This window comes from Panthera tigris, chromosome B4, assembly GCF_018350195.1.
Source record: "Panthera tigris isolate Pti1 chromosome B4, P.tigris_Pti1_mat1.1, whole genome shotgun sequence".
NCBI lineage: Eukaryota > Metazoa > Chordata > Mammalia > Carnivora > Felidae > Panthera > Panthera tigris.
The window spans coordinates 5,309,947-5,325,173 of NC_056666.1; the positions used below are offsets into that span (position 1 = coordinate 5,309,947).

The 15,227-nt window shown below is 48.2% G+C and overlaps 1 protein-coding gene across 2 annotated transcripts in view; it reads right to left on the minus strand.

Annotated features, from left to right (window-relative positions):
- Positions 1 to 15,227, minus strand: part of IL2RA (interleukin 2 receptor subunit alpha) — a 104,065-nt gene that overhangs the window by 39,583 nt on the left and 49,255 nt on the right. The gene's annotated exons all lie outside the window — the stretch shown is intronic.

The following is a 15,227-nucleotide window of genomic DNA, read 5'->3' on the forward strand; positions in this document are numbered from 1 at the left end:
TCCCTGTGATTGACCTCTGGTTGCAACAACAAACCTCCCTTCTTTTTGTTTTGATCCGGGAAGTGGGTTTGTTAAACACGGACTAAGTTGTTGTTGTGGGGTGGTACTGACTATTTCATTGCTTTAGTTTGGAGATGGGGTCCACTGATCAATCAGCAGGTGGCAGATTCCTCAGAGTCATTAACTAAACGTGACCGTAGAAGCTTCTGAGTTACTCCAAGTCTTTGCCTTTCGCGGTGCTGATTGATCTTCAGGGCCTGGTACCCCCCGATGGGGGGTTGTTCCCTGCGAGCCAGGTAAGGAGGAAGGCTGCTCTTTGCTGTACCATGTTGGAAGGGTGAGTCGGGTTCACCAGGCAGGTTCAGCAGACTACGTCACCCGGGCAGAGGGAATATTGTGTTCAGGGGACTAGGAGAAGCATGTTGTGCTGGCGTGTGAATTGCAAAGGTATGAATAACAGAAATGTGTCCGTGGAAATAATGTGAGCGAAGGACCTTATAATCTGTAAAATGCCCCACGAATCCTAATTGTTTCTCTTATTAAGCCTCCAGCAGGGTTGTTTTTAGGACCAAATGATAAAATATGTAAGGTTACTTTGTGAACTGGAAAAAAATATTGAAAATGTTAATTACTTTAAGCCTCGATTGTGTCAGAACAAGGAAATGGAGTTTCTTTGAATTCATCTTCTAAGAACTGTTTGTGATCGTTCTGTTACTTTCCTGCTTCTCACCTATGTTCACATGAATAGGTTATAACGGATTTGAAATATATTAAAACATGGTCACTTTCCAGTTCCCTGCCAACGGGATCACCACAGTTTAGCTTAAACACTTCCAGTCATTTCTGGTTGTGGTTGGCTGTCCACATCATCCATTATTTATTTAAACGATTGCATCAATATGGGCAGCTGTAGGCGCTCAATAAGTGTTTGGGTACGTTGGCATTGGCTACATTGTACATTCATTCATTCATTCATTCATTCATTCAGACAAACATCCATTTTCGTTCAGCAAGCGGAAATGCTTGAGGAGAATGTGGCTGGGGCAAATGTTCGGTGTCACAGGGCTGGGAACTTGGGGGAGGGGGGGACAGGGTTAAAGGAAGTTAGTGCCATCAAAGAAAATGTATGTGGTCCCCGGGGGAAACAAGAGGGGAGGCTGTGTGTTTTGAGGGAGAAAATCTCAGTGTGGATGGTCACATTCTGCAGGAATTAGCCCCAAGCATCTCTGACTTATGTGTGTTGTTATCAGACCCGCGATTTCTGAGGTCTGGCTGGACCTGGCGGGCCAAATAGTCAGTTCCCATAACCCAACAATGAGTGACTCACAGGGTAAGACCCTTTGCAGGATAATTTGTGTTTCATCGAAAATTGCTACCAAGAAAAAAAAAATCAGGGGTTGGGTGGGAAGCCGGTTATTTTCTGTTTACCTTGGAAGGGAGAAAGGAGGCAGGGAACCAAAAATAGTCTTCCCAGCTGCTGTCTCTACATCAAAATGGTCATGTTTGGGGATCTCAAATGCCTGTGCAAATGAAATGGGGCAGAGATGGTGATTTTCTGCCCCGGGAGCCTTCTCTGTTGACAACAAGCTTCTGTACGTGAAAGAGTTAACCACACGCTTACCACAGAATGTCAACCTGATGAAAATTAAAGCCTTATCAGATAAGAAAAACAAGGGGGTAGAAATATACTCTTGTTCTTTGAAACCTAAAAACAGTTTTTCTTCAAACGTTTGAAACCTTTTTCTTGGGACGGAATATTTTTAGTAGAAATATGGTACCTCGGTGAATCCCACCCAGAACCTTCTACAGGGACTCTTCTGTGAAACAGACCATGGAGTTGAGGAGATTTTCAACTGGAGAGCAGCAGATTTTCCACTGAGATTTCAAAAAATACCAGGTAGGTAAGTCAGTATGATGCTGGTAGAAGCTTAGGATCAGAAGGGAAACATAGACGAGAAGGAATCAGAAAAGGTCACCGGAAACGAAGGAACCTTCAGGAACAATGTGCTCCTTCTCAGAACCACAGCCCAGCCTGACTGTCAAACACACCGAATCCACATGCTCAGATGCCAGGGTGGCCGTGGATCGAAGGTTGCCAGCAGCCCCCCGGGTCTCGCCAGGAGTCCCCTCCTCACCCGGAGGGCACTCTGCCTCCCTGCTCTCAAGAATCACTCCAAGTTTAAACAAGACACAGCGTATACCGTTTGGACTGGATGTTTGCGCCCCTCCCCAGATTCACATGTGGAGCCCCCCACTGCCCAGTGTGATGGTGTCACGAGGTGGGGGCCTTTAAGTCATCATCTGCAGCCCCGTGGCGGGTCCTCAACTGACTCCCGCCATGCGGGCCCCTGATCTCGGATTTCCAGCCTCCACAACTGCAAGAAGTGAAGTTCTGTTGTTAACAAGCCCCCCAGTCTACGGTATTCGTCATAGCGGCCTGAAGGGACTAAGACGAGTGCTACGCGTTGGTGACAGGGCTCAAGCCCTTTCACGGAGAAGGACTACCCAAACATGGAAATGTAGATCACAAACTAACCGGAGGGGGAAGAGCTGCCTTAGAGTCTGGGGTTCTTGGTGCTTGGCCAACAGCCCTGCTCTCGTCTGCAGTGACTTCCTTACGTCGGGTTTAGTAGGAGCAAACAGCAGCCCGAGAGTATTCCCCAGATCCACATGCTGACAGGTGCTACCCCATAGACAGAAGAATAGGACATTTCAGTGGGGATGGAATGACGGCGTGGACCACACAGCACAGGGAGGAGGCTAAGGATGCCGATTAAACTATACCAACAGCCCTCGCCTGTACTTCAGGAACTGGCCTCAGAAAAGCAAACTCCACTGAAGGGCTTCTGTTGAGTTCAGTCTATGGACTCAGAGGGGGCCCCTCTTCCCTCAGCCAGCGCTGGAGGAAACACAGCCTTCCCTGTCCCCTGGGCTCCGTCAGGTCTCCGCTCTACATCATTCCCACCTCATATAAATTCTCAGTTAACGCACAAAACCAACGGTCTCTGATCATTTCAGTTAGCAGATAGATGCCATTCTTTTCAACAGAGACCTCAGAGTGACAAGGTGACGTGGCTTAGCACAGCGTTGAAGAAATGGACTTTTCACTCTGCTGTAGGGCAAGTATTTAAAATATTTAGTAAGCTCTAGAATGTCGGGGCTGAAAGGGGGCTTTCAGAGCCTCTCTATCAATGTGCTCGCATGCATAGACAGTTCGTACTTCATCTCAAGAGTTACTGCATGCCAGGGGCGCCTGGGTGGCTCAGTCGGTTAAGCATCCGACTCCGGCTCAGGTCATGATCTCATGTTTGTGGGTTTGAGCCCCACGTCAGGCTCTGTGCTAACAGCTCAGAACCTGGAGCCCGCTTCGAATTCTGTGTCTCCCTCTCTCTCTGCCCCTCCACCGCTCACACACACACTCTCTCTCTTTTAAAAATCAATAAAAATGTTTAAAAAAAAAGAGTTACTGCATGCCAGATGCTATTCTAGCTACTTTATATGTATGGACTTCCCTAATCTCCTATGAAGTAGGCTATTAGGAATATTAGTGATAATTAATATAATTATTATATTATTATAATGAAAATATGATCAAATATATAAATATATACTAATTTATATATAAAATACTATAGTATAATTAATATGAGTATAAATAAAAGTCATTTAATAACTAGCTAGGTATTAGATAAGTAGTTCTCATGGTCTCCCCTTTGTAGACCATGGGAGCAAGGCACCCGGAGGTCCCGCGACCTTCCCAGAGTCACACAGCCAGTCCGTGGTGAAGCCAGGGTCTGGATCCTGCAGCCCGAGAGGAGAGGGTACCCGTGGCTGATTCTGTATCTCCTCCCTCTGTGTCCTGGCTGCACCCCGTTCCCGTGGCCACCATAGTCTGTGGCCTCCCGCCGCCCTCGACCTGCCTCTGACCCACGTAGCGGGAAGGCTATGGTAGGGGTCTTGGTGGGGGGTGATGAGAGAGAGCACAGAGCTGTTGCTCACGTTGAGACGTGGCGAGGGCCAGAGTCAAGAGGGGGCTCGACTGGGGTTGTAGGATTTTGCCCAGGTTTCCTGGGCAGTCAGGTGGATGGTGGTGCCTTTCGGTGGAACAGGAAATAAGAGGAGAGAGGGTGGGACGATTCTACGTGTATCGAGTTTGAGAAGCCTGTGAGACCTCCATGTGGAGGGTCTGCTAGGCCTTCGACCGTGCAGATTAGAAGTCCAGCAAGTCACACTTATTGAGCACCTACTGTATCCTGGTTGCTTTAGGCAGGCCATCTTGTAAGCCTTACAGCCCCCCCCCCCGCCCAGTGTGGGCATGTGTTATTCCCATTTCATTTCATTTTATTAAAGATTTTCTTTTTTATATATTTTTTAATTTTTTAGTGCTTATTTATTTTTGAGAGAAGGAGACAGAGCGCGAGCAGGAGAGGGGCAGAGAGAGAGAGGGAGACACAGAATCCGAAGCAGGCTCCAGGCTCTGAGCTGCCAGCACAGAGCCCGATGTGGGGCTTGAACTCACGGACCGTGAGATCATGACCTGAGCCGAAGTCAGATGCTTAACCGACTGAGCCACCGAGGTGCCCCAAGATCTTATTTTTTAAAAGTAATCTCTACACCCAGCGTGGGGCTAGAACTCATAACCCAGAGATCAAGAGTCACATGCGCCACCGACCGAGTCAGCCAGGCACCCCTGTTACTCCTATTTTGTACCCACAGCAACTGAGACCCAAGGAGCTTTAAACGAGCCGCCTGCCGTCAGCTCTTACCTAGAGTGTCTAAAGCACACATCGTGTTTTTCCCTTGCCCAAGGCCACTCTGTGTTCTCCTGTCCCTTGCAGTTTAGAATCCAAACCCCTGTGCCTGGCGAGGCTCCACATCTTAGCTCACGCCCCGCCTTAGAAATGTTCATGCCCGCTGCCTGCCCCGTCCCTCCAGCCCAGTAGAGCTCTGTGCGTCTCTCAGCACCAACCGTGTCTTTTGTCCTCGTCCTGCTCACAATGTGCTCACTTCCCGCCTTCGTGACTCCTGCTTCTCCCGCAGGCCTGCCTCATCGCTGTTCTCTGGGGAAACTTTTGGACCCTACTGTCTGCTTTTGTGGCTTATCCCTCTACACTCCCAGACCACCTGCAGTTACTTTTCCCAGTGCTCCCCACACTGTGCCAGTCCCCTGCGCGCCCCCCTCGCTAGTGCCTGCAGGGAATGGCACTCGCCGCTTGTCTTGAAGGGAAGTTGAGTCACACGTGTCCGAGCTAGGGTTTGAATTCAGGCCTGTAGACTCCGTAAGTCATGAGCCCCTTCCACGCTCCCACGATGCCGTCCAGGTGGGAAGAATGCCAAGCAAACAGATGAGACGCAGAAGTTTACTCCAGTAAGAGGAGAGGGCGCCCCCAGGAGCCGGCCTTCGAGACCCCAGGTGAGGAAGTGGCAGGGGAACTGCTGACCGGAGTGTCCTGTGAGCTGAGGACATGCGGACGGTCCCATCAGACTGTTGGCCGCCAGGCAGAGGAAATGGATCGTGTCCCCGACGCGGCAGGGGAGGATTTGAGCTCTTTGGTCGGGGCAAAGGCAGCATGAAAGTGGCTTTCAAGGGAGTCAGTCTGGGGATGGACGAAAGAGTGCTTCAAATGCGAGACTCAAGGCTTGCCTAGAAGCCCGTGGCCCCAAGGACGCCTGTGGACAGCTTGCTGCCTTTGCGGAGGGACGGAGCTGATAGCCCGTCTGGGGTGCATCGCTTATCGCCTCACCACTTGGCTTTCCTCACCGGTCCGATGGGAGTCATCACGACCCCCGTGTCGCAGGGCTGTGGCGAGGGTTCCTCGGGCTGGTGGGCACGGAGTGCACAGCTGGGTGTGGCTGGGTCGCACCAGCCCGTCGCAAGCCCGGGCCCGGGACCCTGGCAGAGGGAAACGAAACCGACAGCCTGCCGAGTGAAAGGTAGCGACAGGCAGTGAAAGCCGAAAAGTGAAATAAATGGCAACATGATCGAGGCGAGCTGAGCTGCTTACCCTTTGCGGTCTCTGTGCTCCCCCGGGTGTTAGCAGGATGTCTGAGGAAACTGCCCTTTCATTTCACAAAGGGTTTTTTTTTTTTTGTTTTTTTTTTTTGTAGTTTGTTTTGCTTTCCACTTAAAATAAGGAGTTTTCTCTTTACAAAGGTGCTTTTTTTTCTAAATCAGTCTCTGAACAGAGGTGTCACTACCACAGGCGCCGGAAGCAGATACCGCACGGCCGCTCAGCTGGGTTCAAGGCTCTCTGCCCTTCTTCTTCTTCTTCGGGAGAGGGGAAGCCACCGCGGCCGGGACAGCTGTCAGCGGTGTCGCCTCCTGCAAAGTCAGCGCCCCCAAAACTCCCGGGAAACTCACAGAGCTCCGAGACAGGAAGAGGCTGACGTCAACCTGAGTTTCAGGGGTTTGAGCAGAACTCTTAGCAATGATTCCTGTGCCCTTTACTTGGTGTCGTGATAAACCGATCTTTCTCAGGGGAGACGGGCCCAAGTTTTCTCCATGGGGCTCGTTCCATTTTGGAAGGAAAAACCCCCTTTGATGTGTTTTGAAGGAGTGCTTAGGTGCCTTCCACCTCTTCCTGGGAGAGGAGCGTGCCTTCTGGACGTCTAGGACCGGAGAACTGTTCACACACGGTTGGGGATGTCGCGGTTGGCCAGCACTGTCTATAAACGTGCTTCTCAGAGACTCGGGGACTGTGGGAGCAATCAGTTTGTTCTCCACCTGCGATGTTCCCATTTTCTCCAGAAAGGAATTTTTTTAAATGTTTTTTAATGTTAATTTTTGAGAGAGAGAGAGAGACAGAGACAGAGTGCAAGCAGAGGAGGGGCAGAGAGAGAAGGAGACACAGAATCCGAAGCAGGCTCCAGGCTCCGAGCTGTCAGCACAGAGCCTGACACGGGGCTTGAACTCACCAGCCGTGCGATCATGACCTGAGCCGAAGTCGGACGCTCAGCCGACTGAGCCACCCAGGTGCCCCCAGAAAGGAATTTCTTGAGCCAAAGAAAGCTTCTGCGAATCCTCTGTCTATATTACTGGAATATAATTGTAATTCGAAATTGGTGGTGTTTGATTTTGGTAATTTTAGTAATTAACGACCAAACAGTGCTCCTAGCCTCCCTGTCTGTCCCGGCTGTCTGCGTCAACACGAGGCAGTTACGGACCTCAGACGCACCGGGTTTGCACTAAGCACAAGCATCTGTGTGTTCCAGCCCCTTTCTCTGCGCGTAGATCTTGGATGTCCCCGTGTGTTGTAATTATCTGTGCAACCAATTTCTCTCCTGCTGGACGAGGACTTCCCGGAGGCCAAGGACGGGGCCTACATTCGTCTCTCACTCTGTATCTGCCACACAGTAGTTGGCATTTGCTGAATGATTAATAAACGAAGGAATGAACACGTAACTGAAAGTCCCACCACAGCCGAGATGGTCCCCCAGCCGCCTCACTGCTTCCCTCCGCCACCTGGCCATCCACTGTGCCGTGGCGGCAATGTTTTCTAAACTCCGAAAAACTCCACAGCAGAGAAAACTCCCACGATCCTGCCCCAGGGGCATACACCTATCCTTGCCTTTTTTTTTTTTTTTTTTTTTTTTTTATTGCTGAGAATACGAAAAGCAGCGAGGCTTCTACAGAAGGTATCTATTTCTGTCCCAAACAGAAAAGAGTGGGTGATTCTGTGGGCAGAGATTCCTGAACACGGTGGGTTTGACTCATGCCTGGAGGTGCTCAGAATTTCCTCTGTTTTGTGGGTGGCTGGGGCAGACGTGGTTCGACTAAAGTGCTTTCTTTGAAGAGCAGTCAAAAGCGAGAAAGGCAGTCCAGGCTGCTCTTGGGGGCCGGGGCCGCGGGGTGGAAAGAGCCCTGGAGGGGAACAGCAGGATTCGGAGAATTTGAGATTCCAAGGACTCAGTGGGACTCAAGAGGTCAAGTTAGTCGCTTGAGAAGAGGAAGGGGCAGCTACAGGGCAGCCAGGTTTGGATTTTGTGAGCACAGACACGGTAATTCATGTACAGCCTCAGGAGCTGTGACCTTCCTCATTGGTACTTTCTTCAATTTTTTAAAAAGGGAGGGTAAACTTCTTTATGGCACATGAATTTATGACCTTAGCGGCCGCTTAGAAGAACAGTAAAGAATGCAGGCTCTGGAACAAGATGGCCTGGCTCGAATCCGAGCTTCTCCTAGTCGTATTACACTAGGCAACTCAGTGAACCTCAGTGAGCCTCAGTTTACCAGGAGTAAAATGGGGATGATAATAAGGCCTACCTTAGTTTGAGGATTAACTGAAGTGACCCTATGCCTTCACATGATACCTGCAAGAGGGCACACAGGCCGTGAATATCGGCCCTTGTTATTATGATTCGCATTTAAAATGTTTCTTGGAACAAGCCTGAAAGCAAACACGCCTGAAAGGAGGCAGGAGGCGTTGGCATCCAGGGTCACGGCCCCGGCTTGCCTTCACCGGCCCTTTCCAGCCTTCAGCTTCACCCCTCCACTCCTGTTTCTCTCCCCATGCGGGTGGCCTGGCTGGAGACTGGGCGATTCTCCACGTTCTTCAGGGGGAGAGGAACCGGCTGCCTCTTTAGAACTTCCTCTTTATTCTTTACAAACAGGCTGCTCCTCCTCCTCTTTTGGGAAAAAGCATTCCCGGCACTGGCCCACCTTCCCACTGCCTGTGGCAAGAAGCAGGTGGGGAGCTCGGGGAGAGAGCAACACAGAAGGCACATCTCACCAACCTGCCTCACGCCTTGCACCCCGGGCAGGCCTGCATAGAGGCCCAGAGTTCTGATCGGCACCTGGCTCCTTCCATCTCCCCAGTGAGGCGACCTTCTGGTCACCCCCCACCCATGCCACCCACACTTTGGTACCTTAGAGTCTTCTACTGTCTGACATTCTCCCGTTTGCAGGATGGGGACATCGGGATGGCTTGTCAGGCTGCAAGCACCGAGACTCTAGCCTCATGGTCCCCTGTTAGTGCAGCTCGGTCAGGGGTGAAATTTGCATGTAGGGAAATTACATCCCGGCCTTCCTGCCTGTTACCCGGGGACATCGTATGGTACTGGTGACCCCGATCCAACGATTCACCGCGTGAAAGCAATCTACCAGACACCGTTGACATGTGTAGACACCGCAGGATTATAGTGAGAGTCGGGCTCAGGAGCTTCTCGTCTGAGCAGAAGTACTGATTTCTATCAGAGAACCGCCAGCCATTTGAGCCTCGTTTTGGTCAGCGCACACACAAATGCTTTTATGTCTGCATGCGGTATGGGTCATTTGTTTCACTGCCCCAGGAAACCCCTGGGTTTTCAGTCTGCTCCTCGTGGAGCATGGTCCATGTAACACAACTTCAGCAAAATCATTAGGCAACACCAGCCTCCAACCCATGTCCTGATATTCACCAGCACAAATTCAGTCATTATGTCCCAGGGCCGCCTTCTCTGAGAAGCCTTTCCAGACTCTGCAGGAAGCATGTTACCCTCTCTGTTCTGACCGCTGAGGCACATGCCCACTTCGCCACGCACGACTTTGCGATAGTTGATCTTAGGTCTCTCGCAGCTTGGTTTTCCCCCGTTAGCGTGTTTGAACCAGAATCTCAAACCCCACCCTAGACGTCCTGAGTCAGAATCTGCTCCCTAACAGTATTCCTGGGTGATTGTAAATACGTTAAAATTTGAGAAGTACTGCATGAAGGCACCTGTTCTTAGTGAACAGAAACGAAATAACGGAATCAGCCCAACCATGGGAACCGTCATTCTGTGGATTTCAATCCTAACTGCATCTTAAATCATTTGAGGAACTTACAAAACAAAACAAAACAAGTTATCGTTCTGTCCAGTTCTCAGCCCCAGAGAGTCTACCCTAATCGGTCTGAGTTGTTCTTGGGTGGGGCTTGGATATCATTCGTTAATGCACCCCAAAATACACACTGGGAACCACCCCTGCAAATCCATTTCCCAGTGAGCCTTGCATTCTCTCACTGATGGATGCAAATCCAAGAGTAACCAGAGAATAAGTCAAATAGTCAAAAAACCATCTGAGTAATCTGAGTGGAAAATACCTAAAATACCAAGAGATGATATTATTGTTTGCCCCCAAATGGGTGACTTATCTGAAAGCCTGGTGGGGATTCAGTGTTGGGGATTCACTGTTGGCTCTCCTTTAGCAGTCTTCTAGAAGGAACTGCTCAGCACATGTTTCATCTCCATTGTTAAGCCATGAGCAGCTTGAGGGCAAGGACTGCACCCTCTGTCATCTTTGCAATCCCAACGCGTGAACGGATGGATGGATGCATGTCGCTGAGCGTCAGTGTAAAGATGTGAGTGAATATTGGACTGGAATTTTAAGAGGATGGATTCTAGTCCTGGCTCTCCACTTTTCTTGCTTGCCTAGTGTTTTTGCTTTGCCCTTGGCACTCTTTTCTTGCTGTCTTCCCTAGGTACTACCCATGCCTCTTAAGTTGCCTTTGCCAAGCCAACCACCGCTCCCTTAAACCAGGGAGGGTAACTTTCTGTGTCTCATCCTCTCTGTTCATGACTATGAGTGTTAAGATAGTAAAGAACACATTCAGAGGTCTTACTTACCTGGTGACCCTGACTCACAGACTATTATACTCCAAACCAGAGAATTACACTCCAAATTTTGTATGTCTGTACATTTTTCTAAGGAGATAGTTAATAGATCTCGTCAAATTTTCTCAAGGTCTCACCACTCAAAAAAGATTAAGAATCAAAAAGGTAGATGGGTAGGGGTGCCTGGGTGGCTCAGTCAGTTAAGCGTCTGACTTCGGCTCAGGTCATGATCTCATGGTTCGTGAGTTCAAGCCCCGCGTGAGGCTCTGTGCTGACAGCTCAGAGCCTGGAGCCTGCTTCGAATTCTGTGTCTCCCTCTCTCTCTGCCTCTCCCCCGCTCACACTCCGTCTCTCTCTGTCTCTCAAAAATAAGGAAACGTAATTTTAAAATTTTTTTAAAAATTAAAAAAAAAAAAGGTAGGTGGGTTCTTGCTATCACATTGTTCTCCCAGCTGAGAAGTTCAGGCTCTGTGTGTAGGAGTGACAAATGAGTTGATAAAGATGCAGTGAGGTTCTCTGGGCCTGTGTGTGTGTGTGTGTGTGTGTGTGTGTGTGTGTCCCCCTTGGTGCTACCTGGGCCACTGGATGACTCCACCTAAGCAGAAGTTTCCTGAAGAAGATATTAGGAAGACAGGAGAGGAGTAAGGTCTCTAAGGATCTCTGAGCTTTTCTCACCTGACACCTACCTAAACAAATAGCTGAACAAGAGATGAGAGTAATCTCAAGATCTCAGGAAGTTTAGAGACACCCAGGAGCTCCTGGGGGCCCCCAGGTGGGCATAGAGCGATGCCATCATGGCGCACATTGTCAGCCTGGAGAGAAGCAGTCACAGACTCTACATCCAAAGGGATCAGAGGCTCTCACTTCAGCCTCCTGCCTGGTTTGGGAAATCTCTGCACCATATTTGACACCTGCTCGTTTAGACTCTGCCTAACGTCTTCCAGAGAAAGGGGGCCCTGAACTTTGTGGAGAGGAAAGGGGTGGAGGAACTTTTTACTCTGAATGCTCGGCTACTCGAAGCTCACTGTACACAAATAAACCTATGGCTCAAGTTCTCCCTCTTCTGCCTCTCATGGCTGCGCAGAGTTCGGGGCAGGGAGCAGACAGTGGACTGGATTGTGCCTTCTCTCCTAAAGCCAAGAATCTGCGCTTGTGTGGGCTGTCAGCTCTTGGGTTGGAAAAATGTGAAAATCACATATCCTTAATTTCATTTTCTAGGAGGGGAAGTAAAACAGAGGTTGGAAGGCGGCAGAGGAGAACCAGCCTGGAAGTTTGCTGGAGGGAGGCCACAATGTTGCCCTGTCCATCTACCCAGCCAGCCTGTGCACCCCTCGATGGCATCCCCCAGAAGTGGCCAGCCAGCCCCTCTCTCTGAGCATTTTCAAGGACAGAGGGCTTCTAACTTTTGAAGCCATTAGTTGAATGAAGACCTTTCCTTTTCTCACAGGGAATGGCCTGCGATAAAGAGAAGAGAGACAGGTCCCCACCCGTGTGAGACGTCTCCCATGAAAGACAAGGAAATCGTTGAGGGGGAAGAGTCCCTGAAGAAGTGAGCAAGCAGCAGAAGGCCCTCCGCGGCCCTCTGCAATGTTTTTGCCTTCGTGCTCACAATTGCAGCCTTCACGGAAGCAGTGGGTCGCGCCTGAGCGCAGTGCAGCAACTTTCAAGAGTTGGAAATAACCTGCAATGAGATGTCAGGCGTTGGTACCTTGCCACCCAAGTGCCTCTTTAACCTAGACCGTGTGTGTATGTCTTCAGTCTGGAAACTTTTTCATCCAAAAATACCCCAACTTGAACATGCCTTTTAAGCAGAGCTTCATTCATTTCCTTTTCAGAATTTTTGACAGAGCCACAGGAGTCTCCAAGTCAACTCTGTCAACCTTCTCATCTTACAGAGAGAAACTGAGGCCCAGGGAGGTAGAGCAATTCATCCAAAGCCATGCTCCTCCAACAATGTTAGGAGGCATCTTGGCTCACTTTCAGCTTCCTGCAAAGTTTAATTTCCCCTTAATCTTCTCTCCACTGACCTCAGAAGACACGCCCCACTTTCTAAGAGAACTCCTAATTTTTGAAGTTTCTAACTGGCCCCTGGGCAGTGAAGGGGACGGGGAAATTCACTTGAATGTCCACCATGTTGAGGGATAGCCTGACTCAAGTGTGACTCTAGCTCTTACAGAAATGACTTCAACAAGACATTGCACAAAAGACATCGCTTCCAGAAAACTCAAGACTTAGCCAAAGAAATCTAAGAATACTTCTCTTTGAGATGAGTGGGGTCAAGGGGTGGAGTTGTAGTGGCCAAGAAGAGTTCTTTGCTAGCACCTCTAACCCACCATGAGCAAAGTCACTTTTTGTGTGTGTGCCTCAGTTTTCTCAAATCTAAAATGGAGATCCAGGTCAAGTGTATCCAATCAGATTGAACTTCAGAATCAAATATGCTGTAATTGAATACTGGATTTCAAAGCTCTGAATGAAGACAAGTTATAACATATCTTACTCATTGCTTTGGTGTGGATTATAATCCAAGCGATAGCATTGGATTTCTTGAGTTCAATAAAATGTTTTAAAACTGCAAAATAAAATAAAGTAAAATTAAATGGAACGTATGTACAGGTGACAAAGAGCACTGCCTATTTAACATGCTGTTTTAGAGAAAGTAGCAGCTCTTCTATGAGGTAGTCCCTAAGCTTACCAAAGTCCTGTCTCCCCAAGGTATATCCTGAAGATGAGCAAGGTTAACCATGGTAATAACACTTGGGGTCTAGAGAAATTGAATGATTAAACATAGAGGATTAAACACTTTGTGTTTTAATGACAGATGTGCAGATGGGAAATTCCAGTGTGGGCAGTTGTCTTTAGAAGAAGGGATAATTAGACAAAAATATCATCTTTATGGGTTTCCACACTTTGGTGGTTTTTTGTTTTTTTTTTTTTTTTTTTTTTTTTTTTTTTGAGTCTAGGGGATGAAGATTTGATCACAGAATTCCTAGAATGAAAGACGATCAAAGCATAGATAAACTCTCAGAATTTCCACAATTCTGAGAAAGGTGCCTTCGCTAACGTGCCATGTTGGTAACATCAGGAGAATTCTCTTTTTAACCACATCCCAGGACCCAGTAATACAGAGATTAAAAAACACCCAGGTTGACTAATACATCCTCTGCGACTCATCACCATTTTAATTGGTGGCTTTGGAAATTTTCAGAATGAAAATCTGCCTTATGAATCAGCTAGAAATTGCATCTGTTGATGGTCTGTTTGATTTTGTTAGAGACCTCTCCCCTCTGAGGAGTAAAAAGTCTTGTTTATTTTAAGACTGGGCTCTTCCTCTTGGAGAAGAAAGTCTGAGATGAGATTATTTCTTACCCTGGGGTCGTTCCTAAACCAGATATTCATCCCATAAACTCAACTTATTTCATCCTCTTTGGTCACCAGGTTCTCATGTGCCTCTTGACTGGACTATGGAAGGGGCCTCCCAACATGTCTCTGTGCACCTGATCTCTCTCCACTCTGTGCCAGAGTCACCTCCACAGAAGTGTCTGCAGTGAACAGAAAGAGTGTAAATCAGGGAGCCTTGGGTTTGAACCCCAACTCTGTCACTGTCTCTGTGACTTCTGAGTTTTGGGTTCTTCATCCAGTGAGTTTGTGACATCCACATTGCAAAGTGGGTATAAAGATTGAGATACAACTTACACGTCTGGCACATAGAAGGTACTCTATAAATGGTCATTTTTATTTTTGGGTAATTTTCCATTGACTACCAAATGAAGTTAAAATTTATAACTTGCTATCCAAGGCCTTGGATCATTCATTTGACCCCATCCTATCTTTTCAGCCTTGATCTCCCATATGCCCATCCAGTGTCAGGGGGCACAGTGGACCACTTGCTGTTCCCTTGTGCTCTGCTGTGTTTTTGTCACAGGGACCTTTCTCTCTGAGAAAGTTAAAGCCTTAGGAAAATTTATTTACCTAGGGAAATTTGTTCATATCCCAGGGCTCTTTTTGCATGCTGCCATCATTTACATCTGGCCCACATGGATCTCATCGCATTCTAATCTGAAGTGCTGTTGTGATACCTGTGCCTTTATCTCCCTTGCTAGGTTATAAGTCTGTTAAGGACCGAGACTATGTCTTATTCATTTTCATATTTTCTACAGTGTTGAGAAGGGGATTAAGAGGTTTTTGAATAGATTTTTGGAGACCCGAGTGAATGAAAGAGTCCTCGTATTACTTCCACTTGCCTCACTCCCACCAAGACCATTCATATCTTCAGATCACCAGCGACTGACAATAGCACAAGTTTACTTGAAATGTGTTTCCCAGAGATAGGTCATGACTTATTGTAAAGACTTTTCTGTTCTAACTTGAACTGTCCTCCCACTTTGCAAAGACCATGCTGAAACAGAAGTCATGTTATAAGCCTTTCAAAAATCATGCCCTCTTCAACTCCACAATGAAGAAATTCCTATCCCTGGGTCAGTTCACAGCCCAACATAATCTGGCTACTTCACCAAATAAGCAAAAAGACTCCTTAGATGCATCATCAGGTTTCACTTCTTAACACATCTTTCTGTGGCCAGTTAGCATTATTATACATCTAGAAGTTAAGGCAATGAAATTGTAGACTTTGATACCTTATCTGTCTTCCTGGGTAAGCAAGG